A 13949-nucleotide genomic window follows, 5' to 3' on the forward strand; every position below is an offset into this window, starting at 1 on the left:
CTTCTACACAGCAACAAGTAATACTAAGCGGAGAAAAGACTCAGATACCTACTGTGACGAAGGCGCAGGTCTCTTTCTGGTTACTTAGCTCGTTAATTTCCACATATCATTGAGAACTGCTCACGCTATAATTTAGCGGGTGTCACAAAAGAATTAATATTAAATTACACCATGATTTTCATGGGAAAAGTGGATTAATCTAGGGGAATAATAACATAATTCTGAAATATTAAGTTTATTACATGCTTAGTGGTAATACACAACAACATAGAATCTGAGTAATTCTACATGAGTAATTAGATCGTTGGATAATATGTTCTATAGTTTGAGAGTTTAGTATAGATTGATTGACAGATAAAGCATTCAGGTAATTACGTTATTGGAGATAAATGATAAAATGCAAGTATGCGACAACAGTTCTTAATCTTGAAAGTTTTACTGTGGGTAGACAGAACATTTTGGAGTACTGCATGACATCTCTAAACTTGGAATTACTGATGCAAGAAGTGCTCAAACATACCTTGCAGTAGTAGTCTTGTAACCTTTAGGAACTGTGACGATGCTTCTGTCAGCTCACAACCGACGTCTAGAATCTCTGAATCTCCGAATGTCAGAACAACCGTTTGAGACCTTGAGGTCCTTTTTTATTAATTTCGAGGGACACACCCAAACCTCGTATCAGTCAGTTCATCCGTTTGCATCAGATCCCTAAATATGGAAACTTATTGCTCTTTTGCATTCTGATTGGTTTTTAGCGACTGCCGCACCCAGGATACGATGCATGATACACATGTACACACGTGGACGGCGTGAACAGTCACAGCCGGAAGAATACAACGGCATGATTTCTTGACTTATCCATAGATCCTTAACTATTTAACCAATTTCCACATTTAATGCGGGGTCACGTTGTCAAAACCGTGATGGTGTATCCTGTTGGTGAGTAAATATAACCTTCAACAAGTAAACTTCCTACGAAAATTGCGCAGTAAAAGCAACATTAGTCATCTTCATAAGTTTTGCGTATTTCCTTTTTCTGTTGGTAGCTTGTGGCTAGCCAAGAGAGAAAAATGTCTTGTATAATGCATATTAATCCAAAATAGCCTTTTCAATTCATTCAATCAAGAGCAATGTAACCATATTTTTGGACCCAGCGTCACATTTCCACTGCTTCATAATTTTCGACTTCGAAAATTACGAAGAAGCGAGCGTTAGAGCCGGAACATGAGAAACTTACTTTCCGAGTCCGCATAGTCTGTTTTGCGATAAAGGATCCACTCTTTGGTACCCGGTAAGCAATGCGACGCTATGGCGGCTTATGCTTTTTTTTATGTATTTCCTATCTAAACCTTTTACTTGGAGTGTTAATCTACCCCAGTCGCAATATTAGCAGGGACTTAAGAGCCCGACTAGTCTTCTTTGCGATAAAGGATTTTCACTCCGGTACCCGGTAGCAATGCAACCTAAGAACATTAACCTATGATCATCCAATTGAAGCTTACGTGCAGAAGTGTAGCTAAAAATATCACTTTAAAATTATTTTTAGTATTCATAGTATTAATTATTTATGGTATTATATAAATATATGTGTACTAGTACATAGCATACTTAATAATTCACATTATGCATGGTTTGCATGGATGGTTTACAACCAAGGTGTATACTTGTGCCTTTAGTAATAGAAATCGTATTAAGAAATAATAGGGAATTGTCATCTGCTGGAAGTGAGAATACATTTTAGATAAAATTGATTATACTTACAACCTATGGCAAAACAAAGCTTTTATCTGCAAGGAAAAGAATTGGATTAGTACAAAACCATTTTATTTCATTTTGCTAAATACCTTTTTCGTACAATAAAGATCAGTGTGATAAAATTATTAAGATAAGAACACTAATGGGTAAGATCTTAGAATACAAAGTTAGAATGAAACAACAGCACGTTAAAGAGGAAGAAGACACTCATCAACATTCGTTGACATTTAAGAGGACACAAGGAGGTTTGACTCCAGACTACTGACCACTTCAGATTTCATTAGTACAAACGGGAATAGTAACACCATTTGTATCGGTAATGGATGGTATGAAAATTTATCCCATAGATGCTGCATGGTTAAAGGATTGCTTGGTGTGTGTATGGACCCTGACACTCTGCAATGGGAGTTGATGGCATTATGTAATTTACTAATAACTTCCGTTAGGAACAACCCTGACTCAAACGAGATTTTTAATTCACACCGTTTGACAGGGGTGTTCCTGGGGGAATGTTTTAAATTCATCTCGTATGCTCTTATCAAGTGAATGTAGAGAGGATTGAAGAATTTCACCAATTAACGCCTACACATTGGAGCAAGACTTGAATGCATGGAGCCTGGAGTATATGTAGAATTAGTAATTAGAGGGAATGTAGCATGAGTAATGACATGTAGCATGTAGTATTGATATGATTTGCTTGGTTGTATTATCAAATTTCCTTTCACTTTTATTAATATTACAAAATATTTTATTATCAGTTGTATCTAATGTAACGTAAAGATTTATGCATGTTGCAACGTAAATCAACACTATATATTGCACATAAGTAATAATAATGACTCGACTTTAACAAGAATCATAATATAACGAATTGCATCTTGTGCAAGAATATATATCGACAATGTTACTAAATAACTACCGCATGTATATTTAAATTAATCTATCAATTATACAACTTTACGTCTAACTTCTAAAGATAAAACAACAATACATCAATATTAATCAACACAAGGATAAATCAACATTAACCAGAAAAATAATTTGCGCAACTAATCTCTTTTTTTGTAAATCAACTGGAATTCACATATAATTATGTACTAATAATAACATCATAACTAAGTTATCATCTAATTAAACATTGATAGAATGAAATAGTCAGCACAGGTAATAGTCAAGCTGTTCGAGAAAAGGAAGTCACTCTTAGGACTGACGATTCACCAAACTGAAAGCGGTCTGAGCAAAAGCACTCCTACGCTTCTGCAGAGACTACAGAAGAGACTACAGTGAGGACACGCTGGTCATAAAATTTTAGGCTAAAGAGCATATATTCCTTATTAGCTGGTGGAACAATAATGTTTTAGTGCAATTTTTATCCTAAGGTGATTAAGACGGTACTGAACTACATCATAATTTAATTCCTTAAAAACAACAAAGGCTAATTTATATGACATGGTTTTACTGACAATTAGATAACAAGTAAGGTCCTGAATAAAGACGAAAATCTAAACAGATTTCGAAATTTAGCAGTGGGCGAACAAGGATCAGCCTCCATCTTGTGACACAATATCAAAGGGCAATTCCGTGCTCACTCGAGAACGGAAGGCTTCCTATCCGAGGGCATCCTAAATTTTCTAATTTTTTAGCCTTGAGATTAAATAGCTGTAGAAGCCATTTAATATTATTATTTCCTTTCAGTATAAGTTGCTGTTTGGTGTGATTAAGGTGGAAAGCATTTCTTTTACTGCTGAAATAGAGATCCCATCAGAATAGGACCATTCCAAACCATGAATATGAATGACCTGGAAGTGAATATGTTTTTATAATATGCACCCTTGAGAAAAATAAAAGGTATTTATACTAACTACTGCTTTGTATCCAGCAATGATGAATGAACTATGCCTATTAATGAATGTTAATTAATTATTAATCTTATTATTGTTTTTCAGATTATGGAATGCTCATGACTATTCATTTATTCTAATGTATGGCACAATTTATTTACTTTTATTATTATTATTATTATTATTATTATTATTATTATTATTATTATTATTATTATTATTATTATTATTATTATTAGCCCTAAGATGATCAGTATAGACCCTATTACAAGAAATCCTATCTGCAAAGAACAGAGTTAGATGCAAATTAAGATTTTTATTCCATGTTATTTTTCGCGACACTACTAATAATATCACTTGTTGAGAGTTTAATATTTCTATATTCTATTTTGAACATCAATTTGAAAGCAATTCCATACTTTTTCTTTCAGTTTACGAATTATGAAAAATCATCGTCTTTTTGTTTTATATAGCCAAATTTCTAAATGAACATCCGAATCGTAAGGGTGCATAATTTAAATAAGCTTCAATGGCTACTACTGTTGAACTTCAAGAGGTACTATGAGGTTAACATACCCTTCAGGGATATTTTCAAACATAGACTTACGATTTCCTTTACCCAATGCTCGATTAATGATCTTATGGAGTATGGATACGAACGCAATTCTGCTATACGAGGATGAAGCATATAGTGGTTCATGGTTGGTTATCTTACATTGTAAGGGAATATAAATTATTATATCAGTCCCTTTAATACACTTTTATTTCCTTAGCTAACTCTTCTAATTACTAATTACTAATTACTAATAATGATTAAACGGTAAGGGAGAGAAAATAAAACTAAAAGAAATACAATAAATAAACTAAAAGAAAAGAAATACCAATACTCGCTTATTTTTGAGTGTTATCTATAGTTTCTACATATTGAGTTCTATTCTCATTGTTAATCTGTTTTCCCCTATCTGGGCGTTTTCCGAAAGATTGTCCTCTATTATTCGGCTAACCTCTATTATTATAAGGACCTCTTATACCACGACGTCTATTATTATAGAATCATTGTCCTCGACGATTTATCGATACACTCTGTCGATTGATTTTAACTTGGGTTGACTATATTCCACATTAGGGAACTCCAGGGGAGCATCAAGGAGAGCACGCAAATCTGCTTGAACCTTAGCAGATTCATACAAGTAGTCTATCGACTTCGTTTATACGACCTGGCTCACTAGTAAAAATAATTTTCAATGCACGTGGGTCAAAACCTTTTAATACGTATCGTTTTCACTCATGTTAGGATCTAGCTTGTTACATACTCTCAAAACTGCATAATTAATTCGGAAAATTTCATGAGGTGTTTTATTCCGTCTTGCCAATAAGGCAAATGGTTCACCAAACTCAGCTGAGGCTGAAAAGGCAAAAGCCTATCTGGACCTACAAATACGAAGGCGTATCTTGTTTTTAATTATATTCTTATTAATGCGATTTTCAATCCTTCTAACGGAAAATTTACCTTTAACAAATAAACAATAAATTTTCTCAAACAACAAAATAATAAATACAAACAAAATTTTTTCTATTCACTTCTCTCTTTGTCTTTCCCTTGGTGTTTTTCTGTCTGTCTGTCTGTCTGTCTGGCCATCGGTCTGTCTGTCAACAACAGGAATTTAATATCTACGTAAGGAATCAATTTGTTTCCTTAGTTGTATATATATTCATATTCTCTTTTCTTCTTATTCTTTGTAGCAGGGTTTCCGACCATGCATGGGTTTCAAAACATTCTTGTAATTCTCTAAACAACTCTTTTCTCTATTTATTCTTTCTATACACATAGATATATCTACTTAATTGGGTACCCATTTACTTAATTACTTAATTACTTACATTAATTACTTATTTATGTATCATTTCTTTCAGAAAGCCTGCTTTCTAATTGAATTTCACGTTAGAAGTTCTTACGCCTATCAAGATAACTTATTAAACAACATATTTTAATTAGACTTTGCGGTGTGAGATGATCGAACAAAATCGATCCGATCAGCATTAACTTTCTTGGCTGATCTTTCCTATTCACATGCTGCATACATTTAGGAGGTAACCCCGGGTTAGTTGCCAAATTTTTAATGAGCACTAAATCATTTTCTTTATACGTATGGGCTCTCCTATGTTTATCAATTTTGGCTTTTTGGTTTTACTGCTGACTAATTAAGACCTTTTGAGCTAATTTTCTTCTACGACTAAGATTCTTTTTCACGAGTTTTCCATACGGGATTCCACATGGTGTCTCGAGTTCGATACCTAATACAGTGTTTCTACCAAACACCAATTCAAAAGGAGAATAAGGATGGTGTTCGTGTCTCGCAGTATTATAAACGTAACAAGCAGTTCTAACAAATAGAGACCAATCCTTTTGAGAAGTAGACACATATTTACGCAAATATTTTGCCAAAGTATAATTATTTTTCTCCACTCATGAATTTGTCCTAGGATGATAAGCAGTATTAAATTTTTGATGTAAACCTATTACAGCCATAATTTCGCGTGTTACCTGGGCGCAAAATTTAGAACCGAGATCTGACAGTATATTGCGGGGTGAATCAAAGTAACAAATAATATCGTCTAATAAAAACTTTGCAACATTCTTAGCTGTTATGGTTTTTAACGGTCGTGCCACTACATAATTTGAGAACATAATGACAGCGGTGATGATATTCTTTTAACCATTAGAGGAGGGCGGTGGGCCAAACACTTCCAAATTTAAGGTATGAAATGGAGCTATTGGTTTGATAGGTTCATGCAACCCTAATGGTTTAGTGGTTATGTCCCTGCGTTCTTGACATTCGCGGCAAGTTTTAATATAATTTTTGATATTAGCTCCCATCCGAGGCCAATAAAATCGCTCATTGACACGAGAAAACACTTTACGCTCTCCAAGATGTCCGCTTTCTAGACATGATGTATGGGTAGAATATAAAACTTCAGGAACCATACTTCGAGGAGCACATTGTTTTAATTCATTATTAAACTTACGATATAATACTTCGTCTACTAATACATAAGGACGAGCCTCATTATTAGTAGGATCAGACTTTACTATATCGCGTATTCTATCAAAATATTCGTCTTCTTTCTGTGCATTGATTACATCAGTCGCCTCAATTTTCATTGTATTGATACAAAGTCCTTCTCTATTCGCGTTTTCTTCCTCACTTAGAGTCTGCGTGGGATGCCTGGTCATGCAATCGCTATGCCTATTAGAAGGGTTGCCTCTTATCGCTTTAATCGAAAAGTTGTAAGATTGGAGCCTAATCAACCAACGAAGATATTTTCCTTTTAGATTTTTCATGTTTCTCAAATAACAAAGACAACAGCTGTCTGTGAATGCAGTGAAGTGAGGCACTCCTATTAAATATTCATGGAAATGTAACACAGCTTGTACTAGTGCAATGGTCTCTTTTTCTGGGATCGTTAAGGACTTAGCTTCATGGTATGAGATTTTTCTGTATATAATAAACAATCGGTCTTTTTCTCCTTTCTTCCCACATAGCACACTACGTCCCTGGGATGTCCCATTTTGATCCCAATCATCCCATTTCGTTCCCGGGATTATCGGGCAATAAGAAGAATCCCATGGACGTCCTGCATGGGACGTCCTGAAGGATTCCCATGTAGGATCTCCACGGGACGTCCCAGATGAGACAGGACGTCCGAGGGAAAACCAATAGACATCCCTTCGTGGTCCCGTTGAATATCTCGTATCCCGGGATATTAGCGGACATCTGGATCTCCCGCGGAAATCCTGTGGATGTCCCGGGAGCACTTTCGGATAATCCCGGGAAATCCCGTCGTCCGTTGCGGGCTCAGTCTCGGACATCCCGTGGACGTACTTGTGCTATGTGGGTTGATTTGAATTAATACGGCACCAATTCCGTATTCACATGCATCTACGTACAACTCGGTAGCATCTGCTTCCGGATCAAAGATGGCTAATACAGGGGCAGTAACTAGCTTCTCCTTTAAAGTATTAAAGGCTTGACGTTCTTTATCTCCAAATTGAAAGATTACATCAGACTTAGTCAAATCTATTAAAGGTTTCGCGATAGCTGAAAAGTTCTTAATAAACCTTCGATTATAAATAGCCATTCCAACGAAACTAAGTACATCACGAACCGTTTTTGGTTCGGGAAAGTTAGTAATAGCCTCGATTCGTTTAGGATCTACTTAACTCCATCGCGTCCTACGACGAATCCTGGAATTGGTAGTTTGGAATACACGAAATGAGATTTTGATGGATTTAATTTTAGATTGGCTTCCCGCAAACGAGTGAATACTTTCCTAAGTCTCTCTAACTTTTCATCTATGGATTTTCCAAATACAATCAAGTCAACCACGAAGCATGCGATAATATTAAATTTTAACCCGGCAAACACTTTATCGATCATTCTTTGAAATGCTGCGGGGGAAGTGGAAAGACCATGTGGGACAAAATTAAAGAAAAATGAACCCGCACTACAAATGAATACAGTTTTTAATTTATCCTCTTCCCTTAAGAGGATTTGTAGAAAACCAGATCTGAGGTCCATTGAGCTTATAAATTGAATATTTGTGAATAAATCTATCAAGTCGTTGATCACTGGAAGAGCGTAGCAGTCAGAAGATATAACTGTGTTCAATTTTCTATAGTCCACTACGAGTCTCTTAGAATTATCTTTTTATTGACTAAATGACTGGAGACGCATAAGGGGATCTACAAGGAGAATTGATGTTTTGTTTGAGTAATCTCTCTATTTCTTCCTTCATGGCTTTCTTAGTCTCTAAGGTCTCTCTATAAGGCGGTGAAGATACAGCAATATTTGAAATTCATTCTATTCTATGCTCGTATTCGTGTGTTACGGTCATCTCTTCTATGGTCCATACTATTGGATCTTGAAATTCAGTTAACAGATCTACTACACTTTTTGGTCTTCAGGGGAAAGGTCAGGGGAAATATCGATTTCCTTGCCAATATCGTATTGTAATTTAGATTTCGATTCTTCAACTTTCTCAGCGGAGAATGAAGTGGCTTTAACCGTTTTCACTCTTGCCTCTGGTGTAGGAACACATTCCTCTAGATGTCCGACGATTTGAGAGTCAGGTATAGTTACATCCCCTTTACTCAAATTGAACACAGGCAGTTAAGCAAACTCAGTTCTTCCACATAAATTGTGGGTGGTACTAAACATGAGTAAGATCGAGGTCGTCATGAGGTTCCAAATAATAATCTCCAACTATAGGATAACTTGGCTTAACTTTTACTAAACCAACTTTTCCAGCAGGTATTTGCATGCACTCGGTAGTTTTGATTAAATTACGCAATGATTGAGTTTCAATACAATTGATCCTCAAAATAGGACATTCATTTTCTGGTTGTGAATTAAGAAGAGCGTCTTCAAAAAAGGAACCTGAATCATTGAGCTCTAAACTATTTTGAGTCACTTTAGCTTTCGTACGCGGTACCGATGTTGAGCTAACATTTTTATTTGTCCTAGGGTTACCATTTTTGTTGTAAAACTGAACATGTGCCATATTCAGTACTGTTAGTTCTTTGCGGCTTGGCAAATATTGAACATGAAACTTCATGTTTGGCTGTCTTTGATTGCCTTTAATAATGATAGACTCTAACCATATACCGTACGTATAACGCTGAATGAAATCTATTCCTAGAACCATTTTCTCATCTAATTGAGATTATTTGACTAATGCTACATTTAACCATAGTCGACGAGATCTTCGACAATAGGTTCCTACTTGAAAACTTAACCGAACCACAGGAAGTGGTTGTGTTAACTTATCCCCTAATGTGCGCAAACGAATTGTGGTAAGCATTCGTTTAGCAATTGGAAAATTTTGAGGAATCATTTCTTCAGCCAATACAGAGATTTGCGAACCAGTGTCTAACAATGCATCTACCTTTCTATTAAAAAACCAAATGGGCATCGTGGGCAATCTTTGATCACACAAATTCGTTGAGCTCTTTTCACTTCAATTGGCCTACCATCTCTCCCGATTTCACGTTTATACGTCCACATTCTCTTAACAAATGAATTGTTTTTAGCACCCATATAAGGTTTTGAATGATGTAGCCTTTGTAATTCTTTACATTTTCTCTTTATTTCCCGACGAGGTTCAGTATAAATGTCAGCCAAATACAATAATCGTAATACATGAATGGCTTGATCTATTGTTGATACTTCCTTTAATACTAAGGCCTGGACATAATTTGAAGGCAACGCCTTATATAGTAGGCGTAACAACTCTCTCTCTTCAATTTCAGGTCTTACGAATTTCCAGTCTCGTATTAAAGTATACGCGAAGTTATCAGGTGGGAAACAAGGAGATAGTCGTTTTCTCTTTAATTTTTGTTCAACCTGACCTTTATATAAATCGTCAGAAAATGCTCGAGAAAACATTTGCCTTAATTCCCGAAACTGCAACTGTTGAATGACTTCCTTACGACATAAGAACCAGTCAAGGGCCGCATTTTCGAGATAAGCTACCAAATAAATACATTGCTCATGGTCGAGCCAATTGAGAGCACGAGCTATGGTTTGATATTCATCAAGGAATCTGGTAACAGATTTTTTAGGACTTCCTTTAAATTTGGGCAGTTTCATTACCAGTACACTGGGTACTCGATCTCTATTTTCTTCCCTTGCACTTGATTCATCAAGATTTTGCCTATTTTCTGCTTGAGGTTCTTCCGGAGGGGTGAATTAACTTCTAGTGACTTATTCTCTTCCAAAGCTAAGAGATTCTCTGAGGGAGTTTTTACTTCGTGATTATCTAAAATTTCTTGCCTAATATTCTTATATAACAATAGTGCAAGTGTGTTATCAGCAGTGAGGGAACATTTCACTTGAGGAGGGTGAGAGGCAACTTGTGAATATTTAGGAAAACTTAGATTATCAATACAAGTTTTTTCATCTATAAATTCTTTGAGTTCTTCGCCTGAGTCATATGAAAGAGGACTCGGAGTTAGCACTTCATGGGCAGTCCTTTCCTGATAGAGTTCCTTCTTCACCAGTTGTTTAATTTCATCATCGTAATCATATTTACTTGATTCAGGTGGCGAATTTTCTGGGAGTTTACCCTCCAAGGGTTTTCCCACGTGAGGTGGTATACCGAATGGAAAATAAACTTCCTCATCCCCGACCACTTCTGAATCAATAATATGCTGCTGTTCTTCCTTCTTTAAAGGTGTTGACGCTAACTTGGGGTCAAACTCTAAATCACTCGTCATAAAGCCAGGAGACTCTTCGGAGGAACTAACTTCACCTTCATTGGAAGCGTCAGTCAATTTTTCTGGCTTAAGGAAAATTGTACGTTTCGCAAGCACCGGCTTATACTGTGTACTATCTAAAGGAGTCAAAGATGACATTTTATTACAAGTTTTTTTCAAACTTCGCTAGATTTTCTTTATAACGCTGCGTTTGTGTTATCGGTTGCCTATCCACAGGATCTGGTAAACTGTACTGCTGTGGATGGTTCATCCGCGGTTCAAGTAAAGTAGGCGAACTGGCTACTGGTAAAGAGGCTTGCTGCACTGGCAAATCTCTTGCTTCTTTTGCCATGGGACACAACTGAGAGCGCAAAGCCTTCGTGAGCGCGGCTTTCTGAGCGAGAGATTTCCTACAATATTTGCAACTTGCTTCACCCGATTTTGCAATATACCAAGCATGAAATTTTGGTGGAGATTTCTTAGGTTTGTAAAAGGGGAACCAATGGAAAGACATCGAGAATTACGAATTTATGTGGGGGGTATTTCACTATGAACAACATAATTAAACCACGTAACATATGGAAAACTTTGCGTGATCTTGGTGTAGGTAAAAGCGATTCATGCTTGATTCTTTCGGATGATGTAAATGACATTGAAGCTATAAATTTACATTTCACAAGTGTCTATAAAATGTCTGAGACAAGCACTGAAGTACTTGATCAACAAACGCATTGGCTTTCATAGCGTAAACTAAATAGCAGTATTGAAACGTTTAAGTTTCACACTGTAAACGAAACAGAAGTTAAAACTGCAATACACAGTATTAAGTCTAACGCATGTGCATTTGATGGAATAACAGAAAAAATGCTTCGACTGTCTGTTCCGTTTATTTTAACTCCACTTACTCACATAGTAAATTACTCATTAGCTCAAGGTTGTTTTCCAGAATTGTGGAAACGAGCGAAGGTGGTTCCACTGCCCAAGAAGACAGTTGTACAGTCGCTTGATGAAATTCGTCCCGTCAGTATACTTCCAATTATCCCCAAAGTACTAGAAAAGGTAGTATTTCAGCAATGAACAACTTATATCAACAAAAATGAAATATTGCCTGTAACTCAATCCGGCTTCCGTAAAGAACTTAGCACAACCACAGCCCTTTTACAAATTACAGATTCAATTTTGAATTCAATAGAAAATTCAATGGTAACAGTTTTGGTCTTGATGGATCTTCGAAGACTTTCGATCTGATAAATCCTGAATACCTACTGACCATAATGAAATATTACAACTTCTCGGAATCAGTTATTAAATGGTTCTACAGATATATCTTTTCTACACAGCAATAAGTAATACTAAGCGGAGAAAAGACTCAGATATCTACTATGACGAAGGTGCAGGTCTCTTTCTGGTTACGTAGCTCGTTAATTTCCACATATCATTGAGAACTACTCACGCTATAATTTAGCGGGTGTCACAAAAGAATTAATATTAAATTACACCATGATTTTCATGGGAAAAGTGGATTAATCTAGGGGAATAACAACATAATTCTGAAATATTAAGTTTATTACATACTTAGTGGTAATACACAACAACATAGAATCTGAGTAATTCTACATGAGTAATTAGATCGTTGGATAATATGTTCTATAGTTTGAGAGTTTAGTATAGATTGATTGACAGATAAAGCATTCAGGTAATTACGTTATTGGAGATGAATGATAAAATGTAAGTATGTGACAACAGTTCTTAATCTTGAAAGTTTTACTGTGGGTAGACAGAACATTTTGGAGTACTGCATGACATCTCTAAACCTGGAATTACTGATGCAAGAAGTGCTCAAACATACCTTGCAGTAGTAGTCTTGTAACCTTTAGGAACTGTGACGATGCTTCTGTCAGCTCACAACCGACGTCTCGAATCTCCGAATCTCTGAATTTCTGAATCTCCGAATCTCCGATTATCAGAGCAACCGTTTGAGACCTTGAGGTCCTTTTATATTAATTTCGAGGGACACACCCAAACCTCGTATCAGTCAGTTCATCCGTTTGCATCAGATCCCTAAATATGGAAACTTATTGCTCTTTTGCATTCTGATTGGTTTTTAGCGACTGCCGCACCCAGGATACGATGCATGATACACATGTACACACGTGGACGGCGTGAACAGTCACAGCCGGAAGAATTCAACGGCATGATTTCTAGACTTATCCATAGATCCTTAACTATTTAACCAATTTGCGCATTTAATGCGGGGTCACGTTGTCAAAATCCTGATGGTGTGTCCTGTTGGTGAGTAAGTATAACCTTCAACAAGTAAACTTCCAACGAAAATTGCGCAGTAAAAGCAACATTAGTCATCTTCATAAGTTTTGCGTATTTCCTTTTTCTGTTGGTAGCTTGTGGCCAGCCAAGAGAGAAAAATGTTTTGTATAATGCACATTAATCCAAAATAGCCTTTTCAATTCCTTCAATAAAGAGCAATGTAACCATATTTTTGGACCCAGCGTCACACTACCCCATCCCTAATAAATGCAGGAGTTACGCAAGGTTCAATATTATGACCCCTATTATTTTCACTCTTTTCAGCAGATCTTTCTACACTCATAAAACATTCATCAGTTCATTTCTATGCGGATGATACACAGATCTTCATCAGTAGTACACCTGAAAATATTATGGACACTATTGAGTTACTTAATAGGGATCTTTCAGTTCTTAGCAACTGGTGCCTTAAGAATGGTCTTTTAGTTAATCCATTAAAATGTGTTTTCAGTGTATTGGGAACATCAGATCAGTTGAACAAAGTCAACCCTGATGACCTAAAAGTAACTGTATTGAATTACAATATTTCAGTTTCCCCCTTTGCAAAAGATCTAGGTTTAATAGTAGACCAAGGGCTTAGCTGGTATAAGCACATATCTGGACAGTGTATTAAAGCTAAGCGCCCGTGCTCGTGGGTTTTCTCGGGGTTCTCCCGTTTCCTCTCACTTTCTTCATTCCACCATTTCACTCATCTCTCATCATCACCGTCTCCTTTAGCCTAACCAGCATAACCGTGGGACGTAAAACTTAAAGATTTCATTTCATTTTCAAAG

General features: G+C 36.3%; 1 long non-coding RNA gene across 1 annotated transcript in view; it reads left to right on the forward strand.

Moving 5' to 3' along the window:
• The first annotated feature begins 3453 nt into the window (after positions 1-3453).
• Positions 3454-13949, forward strand: part of LOC145674592 (uncharacterized) — a 203693-nt gene continuing 193197 nt past the window's right edge. Inside the window, exon 1 of the long non-coding RNA XR_014128991.1 lies at positions 3454-3603. This is a non-coding gene — a long non-coding RNA (uncharacterized LOC145674592). The remainder of the gene's footprint in view (positions 3604-13949) is intronic.

The sequence above is a fragment of the Thermobia domestica genome, chromosome 17, assembly GCF_964235325.1.
Source record: "Thermobia domestica chromosome 17, izTheDome1.hap1.1, whole genome shotgun sequence".
NCBI lineage: Eukaryota > Metazoa > Arthropoda > Insecta > Zygentoma > Lepismatidae > Thermobia > Thermobia domestica.